This window comes from Tuber melanosporum, assembly GCF_000151645.1.
Source record: "Tuber melanosporum whole genome shotgun sequence assembly, scaffold_167, strain Mel28".
Lineage (NCBI taxonomy): Eukaryota > Fungi > Ascomycota > Pezizomycetes > Pezizales > Tuberaceae > Tuber > Tuber melanosporum.
In genome coordinates, this window is record NW_003298827.1 from 223,062 (window position 1) to 231,681 (window position 8,620).

Sequence of the window (8,620 nt, forward strand, 5' to 3'; positions counted from 1 at the left end):
ATGAGTCATAGGTATGGTATTGTTTTACACATATGACTTGTTTATGTCATATGATTTATTATGTTATGATTTGTTATGTTTCATACATGGCTCAAATATGAGTCATGGGATGGGCGCCTGGCAAGTTTGCCTTGCAAGTGTGCCTTGTGGGTATGCCTTGTGCATATGAATTATGTTTAACACATGTGACTCATTCGAGTCATATAACTTGTTGTATTATGATCAGTTTATGAGTTTTCGCACATGACCTTGCTACGAGGTCATAGGTTTTGAGCATGTGACCACTTTAGTCACATGATTAGTTTGTTGTGATTTGGTTTTGTGCATGTGACCACTTTGGATAACATGACTATGGGCGGGAAGAACACTATATAAGGAGGCCGATGCGGCCGAGGAGGATAAGTTCTTTACGCTTTATTCTAAGTACATTTCCTGGTCCTTGCGGTCACTTCGCCCTGAGCGTTTTTTTCGTACCCATAATGGGCCTTGATGCCTTGGATTCTGGGGGAGATATCTGAGTTCGCTCAGTAGTTCCTGGGGTCCATGGCGTTGAGGTCTGTTGGCGTTTTGTGGGGGATTACTCGTTTGCTTCTCGTTTTAATGCCTGATAGTTTCTCACGATACTGTTACTTCGAGCACTTCATCACGGTTGCTTATGAGCCCCTTTTGGTAAAATGTTTTCGGCTTGCTGTCTATTGTCTACTCATAGGTTTCGCGTTGATTTAGGGGGGATTGAACATTGTGTTTGAGGCAACCACCCATGTCGTTCTCTGGGCCAGCTCATATTTCTTGTTGGATTTTAACAGAGACCTTAGTTCTCACGATACAAAACGCCCTTAGGTTAGACTGATGACCTTCCCAAGTATCAACTCGTCATACTGGCTGCATCATTTCTCAGGTGGTAGGATGGTACCCGCCCGGCCCCTCCATGTTACATTTTCGTTTCTATAGTTGGAATCCTACGATGTTATTTATTGCTGTTCCCTTAGAGTTTTATCCTTGCGGCATTTATGGTGATTCAGTCTGGTATCTCCTCCTTGCCTTGGTGAGGATGGCTTTGACCCTGAAAAATCTTATCCCCTGGTGTGGTTTTTATTGCTTCCTGGGGTAGAGTGGGATGATTGGCTGCCAGACACTTGCGTTGTCTGTATGTTTAGGTGGTTCGGTTGCGGATTGTGGTTGGCGGCTTCACCTATTACACATGAGTCCTACCTTCTATTTGTCTGCTCCTGTTTGCTCACCCTCCCCCTTCATGCCATGTCAGTTGGGGGTGCCGATTGCCCATTGTTCGGTCTGTGCTTATTGCTGGACCAGTAGGGCTAGCTGTGGCTGACTCTGCCTACTCTTTCCTGCTGTGGTTGGACTTCAGTTCTACTGGGTTGGATGGTGTGGCTGGTGCCGGCACCTTAATGGTATTGGTGCTGCCTTTTTTGTGGCTCCTGGCTGTGGCTGGTTGTAATGTTCCCTCTCTGGATAGTTAGTTCTTTACGATGGGGAATGATACTTCTCTTGCTGTCTACTTCTTTCTTTATCTTACGATAGCTCTAGGCCTCTGCCTACATTACCGATAGTCCAAGACCTTTGTCTTCTATCAGGAACGCCTATCGTAAGCTTTTTCTAACTCGTCTTTGTGAAGGACTTCTCTTGGTGTAACAATAACGGTGCAATAAAGATAAAGATCATAAAGATGTTTTATATTCGTTAAAGTAATAAGTAGGAAAAGTACTTAGAATTCAATCTAATTTTATTTATACTCATACTGCCAACACTGGCATACGACGAGCCCCCGCCGGCACAGGGATACCGCTAACCGGTATACCACTAATCCTAAGCTAACTAAGTCTACAGCCCTGCACCTGCCATCCTCGAGTCATGCCCGCATGAAAACTAATTACAAGACCATCAAACAACCCAGCGCCCTCTCCAGTCCAAGTCTGTAGCCCCTCTGGTATGAAGCCAACCAGCACCAAGCGTAGAGGAAGCCGAGCAAGAGACCGACCCAACCAGATTCCTCGTCTAACAAATATAAAATCACTACCACCCGGTGCGAACACCGTCCCGCAAAACCTCCCCCATAGTAGAAAACCAACAAAATACCTACAAACTAATACTACAGGGGACACAATGGCAGAGAGGAGGTGACCAACATGTCCACCTCTCGCATCCGCATGCCCGGCCGTCGACCCTATGAACCTACTTTGCCAAGTGCCTCCAAAGAGCGCAGTGGTGAGGAGGACCTGTACCTGCTACCTATTCCCCAAAACAAACAAAATCCATAAACAAAAGAAATACATAGAGGTGGTGACAGACCTAAAACGGCTAGTGGGGCCTATCTCCCACCCATGGTGCCTCGCCCCCGCCAGCCATGCCCATTGCCAAACGAAAGAAACCAAACAAACCCCACAAATCCCAGCACACAAGACCCAAACACGTCCAACAAGGTGGTCGCAACCTACTATCCACACAGGTGGCCATCAACCATCCGGGTCATCAAGGAGCTTTGCAGCACTCAGCAGCTTCACCCAACAGTCCCATCAGGCCGGAAACACTTAATTAGATATCGCCCAACCTGACGCATGCCTGACCGGTGCTCGCAGGTGCCTCTCCCCCTCCAATCAGCCCCCCCCAAGCCCCACACACCAAGCGCCACAGAGTCCATCCAGCCCCCACAGCCCCTCAGACAGATCAACCATCCGACAGCCACAGGACAGCTATACCTAACCCCATCAGGTAGCCACTGGTCTTGGCCGTGCCAACAGAGCCACAACCCTCGACTCCATATAGCCGAGGAGAGCCCACCAGTTAAAGCCGGGAGCCACAATGGAGGCAGCACCAATACCCAAAGGCACCAGTACCAGCCACACCATCCAGCCCAGCCGAACCGAAGTTTAACCGAGCCGGGAAAAAGGTTAAGCAGAGCCAGCCAAAGGCAGCCCCACAGGCCCGGGGACAGGCACGGACCGAACGATGGGCAAGAGGTATTCCTAACCGACGCAACAAGAAGGGGGAGGGTGAGTGAACAGAAGCAGACAAACAGAAGGTAGGCCCCACTTGCAATGGGTGAAGCCACCAACCACAGACCACAACCAAACCACCCAAACACACAGACAACGCGAGTACCTGGCAGCCAATTGTCCCACACCACTCCAGGCAGTAACAATAACTACACCCGGGGGTAAGAGTTTTCAGGGTCAAAGCCATCCTCACCAAGGTAAGGAGGAGACGCCTGACTGAATCACCGTAAATACCTCAAGGACAAAAACTGCAAGGGAACGGCGATAAACAACATCGTAGGATTCCGACCATAGAAATGAAAACGTAATAAAGAGGGGCTAGGCGGGTACCGCCCTACCACCTGTGGAATGATGCGGCCAGTATGATGAGTTGATACTTGGCAAGGTCATCAGTCTAACCCAAAGGCATTTTGTATCGCGAGAACTAAAGACTCCGTTAAAACCCAACAAAAAGACATGAGCTGGCCCAAAGAATGACATGGGTGATCCCCCCAAACACAATGTTCAATCCCCCCAATTGAACGCGAAACCCGCAAGTAGATGATAGACAGGAAGCTGTAGACATTTTACCGAAAGGGGCCCGTATACGACCGTGATGAAGTGCTCGAAGTGCTAGTATCGTGAGATAACCAACCCAACGAAACGAGACGCAAACAAGTTATCCGCCACGCAACACCTAACAGACCACAACACCAAAGACCCCAGGAACTACTGAGCGAACTCAGATATCTCCCCCAGAATCCAAGGCATCAAGGCCAATCATGATGGCGAAAGAAATGCTCAGGGCGAAGCGACGGTAAGGACCAGGAAAAGTACTTAGAACAAAGCGTGAAGAACCTATCTTCCTCGGCCGCCTCGGCCTTCTTATATAGTGTTCTTCCTGTCCCTAGTCATGTGACCTAAAGTGGTCACATGTGCGAAATCAAATCATAACAAACTAGTCATGTGACCAAAGTGATCACATGCTTAAAACCTATGACCTCGTAACGAGGTTATGTGCGAAACTCATAAACCAATCATAACTCAATAAATCAGTCATATGACTCGACTAAGTCATATGCGCGAAACCCATGACCTCATAACAAGGTCAAGTGCAAAACATAAATTATATGCGCAAGGCGTACCTGCAAGGCACACTCGCAAGGCATATTCGCCAGGCGTACGTCCCATGACTCATACTTGAGCCATGTGCGAAAGCATCACAAATCCCACACATAACAAATCATATAACCCGAATGGGTCATTTGCGTAAAACAATAACATACCTGTGACTCATAACCATGTGTCACATGAAAACCGTTTTTATGCCAAGCCACGTTCGTGACACTGGTGGGTCCTCCTCGGCTGCAAAGTACTGAGGGATGGGGCTGTGTTAGTGTGGCCAAGACCAGTAGCTGCCAGATGGGGCTAGGTATGGGCTGTCCTGTAGCTATCAGCTGGTTGATCTGTCTGAGGGGTCGGGGGGCCGGATGGGCTCTGTGGCATCCGGCGTATGGGGCTTGAGGGGGCTGATTGGGGGCGAGAGGTACCTGCGAGCACCGGTTGGGCCTGGATCAGGTTGGGCGAGGTCTAATTAAGTGTTCCCAGCCCAGCTTGAGCTGTTGGGTGAAGCTGCTGAGTACTGTAAAGCTCCCCAACAAACGGGCTGGTTGATGGCTACCTGTGTAGATAGTCGGTTGCAACCACCTGGTTGGACATGTTTGTGTCTTGTGCGTTGGGTTTTGTAGGGTTTGTTTAGTTTCTTTGGTTTGGCTATGGGTTTGGTGGGAGGAGGCATGGTGCCATGGGTGGGAGATAGGCCCCACTGACTTTTTTGGTCTGTTACTACCTCTATGTATTTCTTTTTTATGTTGTTTTAGTTGGGGAACAGGTAGCGGGTACAGGTCCTCCTCACTGGTACGCTCTTGGGAGGCAACCAGCAAAGTGGGTTCATAGGGTCAATGGCCTGGCATGTAGGTGTAAGAGGTTAACATGCGGGTTGCCTTCTCCCTGCCATTGTGTAGCTGGTAGGATTAGTTTGTGTTTTGTTAGTTTTCTACTATGGTGAAGGTTTTGCAGGATGGTCTTCAGACCGGGTAGTAGTGATTTTATATTTGTTGGATGAGGAACCTGGTCGGGTTGGTTTTTGGCTCAACTTCAGCTACGCTTAGTATTGGTTGGCTTCATACCAGAGGGGCTACTGACTTGGACCGGGGTAGGTGCTGAGTTGTTTGATGGTCTTGTAATTAATTCTCGTGCGGCCATGACTCGAAGATGGCAGGTGCAGGGCTGCAGACTTAGTTAGCTTAGGATTAGTTGTATACTGGTTAGCAGTATCCCTGTGCCGGGGGGGGCTCGTCGTATGCCAGTGTTGGTGGTACGAGTTTAAATAAAATTAGATTGAATTTTAAGTACTTTTCCTACTTATTACTTTAACAAATATAAAACACCTTTACAATCTTTATCTTTATTGCAATATTTATCGTTACACAGAGGAAAGGCTCTTCACAGAGAAGAGTTAGAGAATGCTTACGATACGCATTCCCAATAGAAGACAGAGGTCTTGTACTATCAGTAACGTAGGCAGAGGCCTAGTACTATCGTAAGATGAAGGAAGAACAAGAAGAAGAAGAGAAGTATCGTTCCCCGTTGCCAAGAACTAACCATCCAAGGAGGGATCATTACATGTATCAGGTTATTAGGAACAAGCTTGCAATACACACTTGGAAAGTATAGAGGCACCACCAATGTGTACATTGCTTTTTATTGATCTCCTTGATCTTGTAGCAAGAAGGACTTGTATACTCCCACTCAGGTCATAATTGCAAGGTTGATTCCTTTACTTTAACATTCTCTTTTTGTAGTTAATTTCGATTCCTAGAGAGTATATCTCTTTTAAACTACCTGAACACTATCATTGTCAGTACTATTAAAATGACCTAGGTTATTTCTTTGTCTTCACCTAGTTCTTAGAGCTTATTGCCTCTTGGAACCAGGGCTGTAGAAATCTTTCTGGGATGGTAAACTACTGCTACAGGTCTGGTCCTTGGTGTCTTGAATAGGTGGTTGTCTGCCATTGTCCTAAATACATGAATTTGTTGTCAGCAGGTTTTGTACTCGTAGTTTTTCTTTCCGCAATGAGTGCAATTACCTTCCTGCTTTGTTTTGTCAATTGTTGACAGGAGGATTCCTTCGTGAACCTTTTTGAAGTTTGCATGTATTAACTTCATAGTTCCAGTAGACTTCTTTGCTGGCTTTTTATACTCTAATTCCCACTTGTATTTTTGGGGGACACCACCTCCCTCAATAAAAGGTTTCTCTCTTTTTATCTTTGTTTGATTCTTGTCTGCAGGTTTTTTCTCTGAGAATGTTTTCACAGGTTTTGGTTTATCCTGATCTAGGTAGTCCTATTCCTGCTGTTCTGCCTTATTCCTTCCTGCTTCCCAGACTGCCTTTTTCTATTCTGTGTTATCATACTTATTCAATGAAAGTCGCCATCTAATCTTGGAGGATAACTTTCTGTCAACTGCTATATGCTAGGCTGGTCCTGTCAGTCAAGCGTAAAGATTCAGGTTATGCAATTTTCTCATGAAGGCTTAAATATCATTTTTATACTCGACTGATTCCATGTCTCATATGGCTTTACATTCTTCTTTGAGAGGGATATACCAACAGCTGAATTTGTATTCGAAATGTGTCTATGAGTATTGTTTCGGGACTTGTTCTTCTCCTTGGAGGTGATCCATTACGCGCCAACACAATACTGCTATCCAGCTGACCTGATACCCTTTTGTTCTTTCCAGGTCATAGATGATACATTCCCTATCATCATCCCAAATTCTGGGATTGCGTTTAAAGTAATCCACATATTAGGTCAATCAATAGTAGATACATTGACTGGTCTTTGCTTTGAAAAATAGGGGTGGGTCTGCCAGTCACTTATCAGTTCAGGCCAAGACTTCTGTAAATACGTTAGCTGTTCTACATTGTTTATGGGTTAGCCCTCATCTAAATCTGGATGGTCCTCCTCCATATTTTCCTCTATTTCTATCGTCATCCCCATCATCACTCCGATCATCCTGTTTACTGCCTGGTATTATTGGAGTTGGGAGTTCTCCTTCTCTTTATTTCCTCTTATTTCAGATAGGGGCCTCCAGAGGTTCCTCCCTTTCTACAGCATCTTTTTATTCTTCTGGGACTAACTCCAACAAAGCATGCTGGCCACTTGGCTGTCCACTATCTAGGGCTTTAATTCTGTCAAGTACTAGGGCTAAGGCATCGGATACCGGGACTTGATTCTCTTGAATGGCATGGATAAAGTCACCATAAATTTCTGCTACTGGTTCTTGTCGGGCAGCCAGATTGGATATCATCGTTCATAATGCTTGATTTTGTTGAGTCTGTTATACTCTAAATTCCTTGGAAGCTCATTCCAGAGTGAGGTCTCATTCAAGAGCTTCTCACTGCAGCTAGATATTTACCTCCTCATAATATTCTTGTTGTATATCTTGTATTGCCAATTTGGCGGCAATTTCCCTGTTAATCCTTTCTTAGATTTCTTATATATTTGCTTCTACCACAGTACACTGATGTAACATAACAGCAATATCACTGTCATGTATGTCTTGTTTTTTCAGCAATCATTACTAAACTTCTATCAGCCCTCGTGTATTGGCCTGTGAGTCAGCTGACAGAGTGTTAAAGGCAATATTGGTCGTATTAATACTAGTTGAGATGTACTGCCAGATTTGACCTATGACTAGTCCTATCTGAGCAGTAAGTCTTGCAAGGTCTACTGTGTAGGTATTCAGATGTGGTGTGGAGGATCTTGAGACAGGAGAGGAAACTCTTGAGGACTGAGAGACACTGGTAGCTTTGCTTCATAGTCTTCCAAAAGGTTTCTGGAGAGCTTGAGGAAGAGAGGATAAAGGACTAAAACTTGGAGAGTGATCATCTCCTGAGGTATCCATTGGTTCCCTATAATAATCTGCTTACAAGATTGTGCCATCTTCTTTGCTTGTTTGCGAGCTTCTTCTTTTTCTCATAGACTAGCTAGGAAGTACAGGTTTTAGAATATTTCCATTGGTGTAGAATGTGCAGCAGGATACTAGGTATCTTGGCTGTATCGTGCAGTAGGAGGAGGTAGGTAGATAGGTAGATAGGTAGAGAGCCTTGGTAATCAGGAGATCTAACAATATACTGTTAGGTAGAGACAATTTGATAAATTTCAGAGTTGTCTAGGCTAATCAAGATTCATTTCTGTAGATGGAGATTGTCTAGGAAGGCTCAGGTTTCACTCATTGTATTTATAACAAAGAGTGAAGTAAAGTAGGTAAAGTAGAATAGAATCGTGAAGACAATAATATATTGTTAAGAACTCTTCTCCTTTGCTTGATAATATTTAAAAGCTTAGAAGGCACTTCAATATTTATATTCTGCATCTGTGTATTCACAGACTACATCTATCTATTATACAACTATGTACTTCTCTGATTATAACTTACATGTCAGGTATTCTTCGAAGGTGTAAACACCTAGAGACCCTGAAATCACCACACTCTCTTCCATAATTACTATATAGCTAACTAGGAACTATACTGTTTCCAATAGCCACTATTCCCTTATCA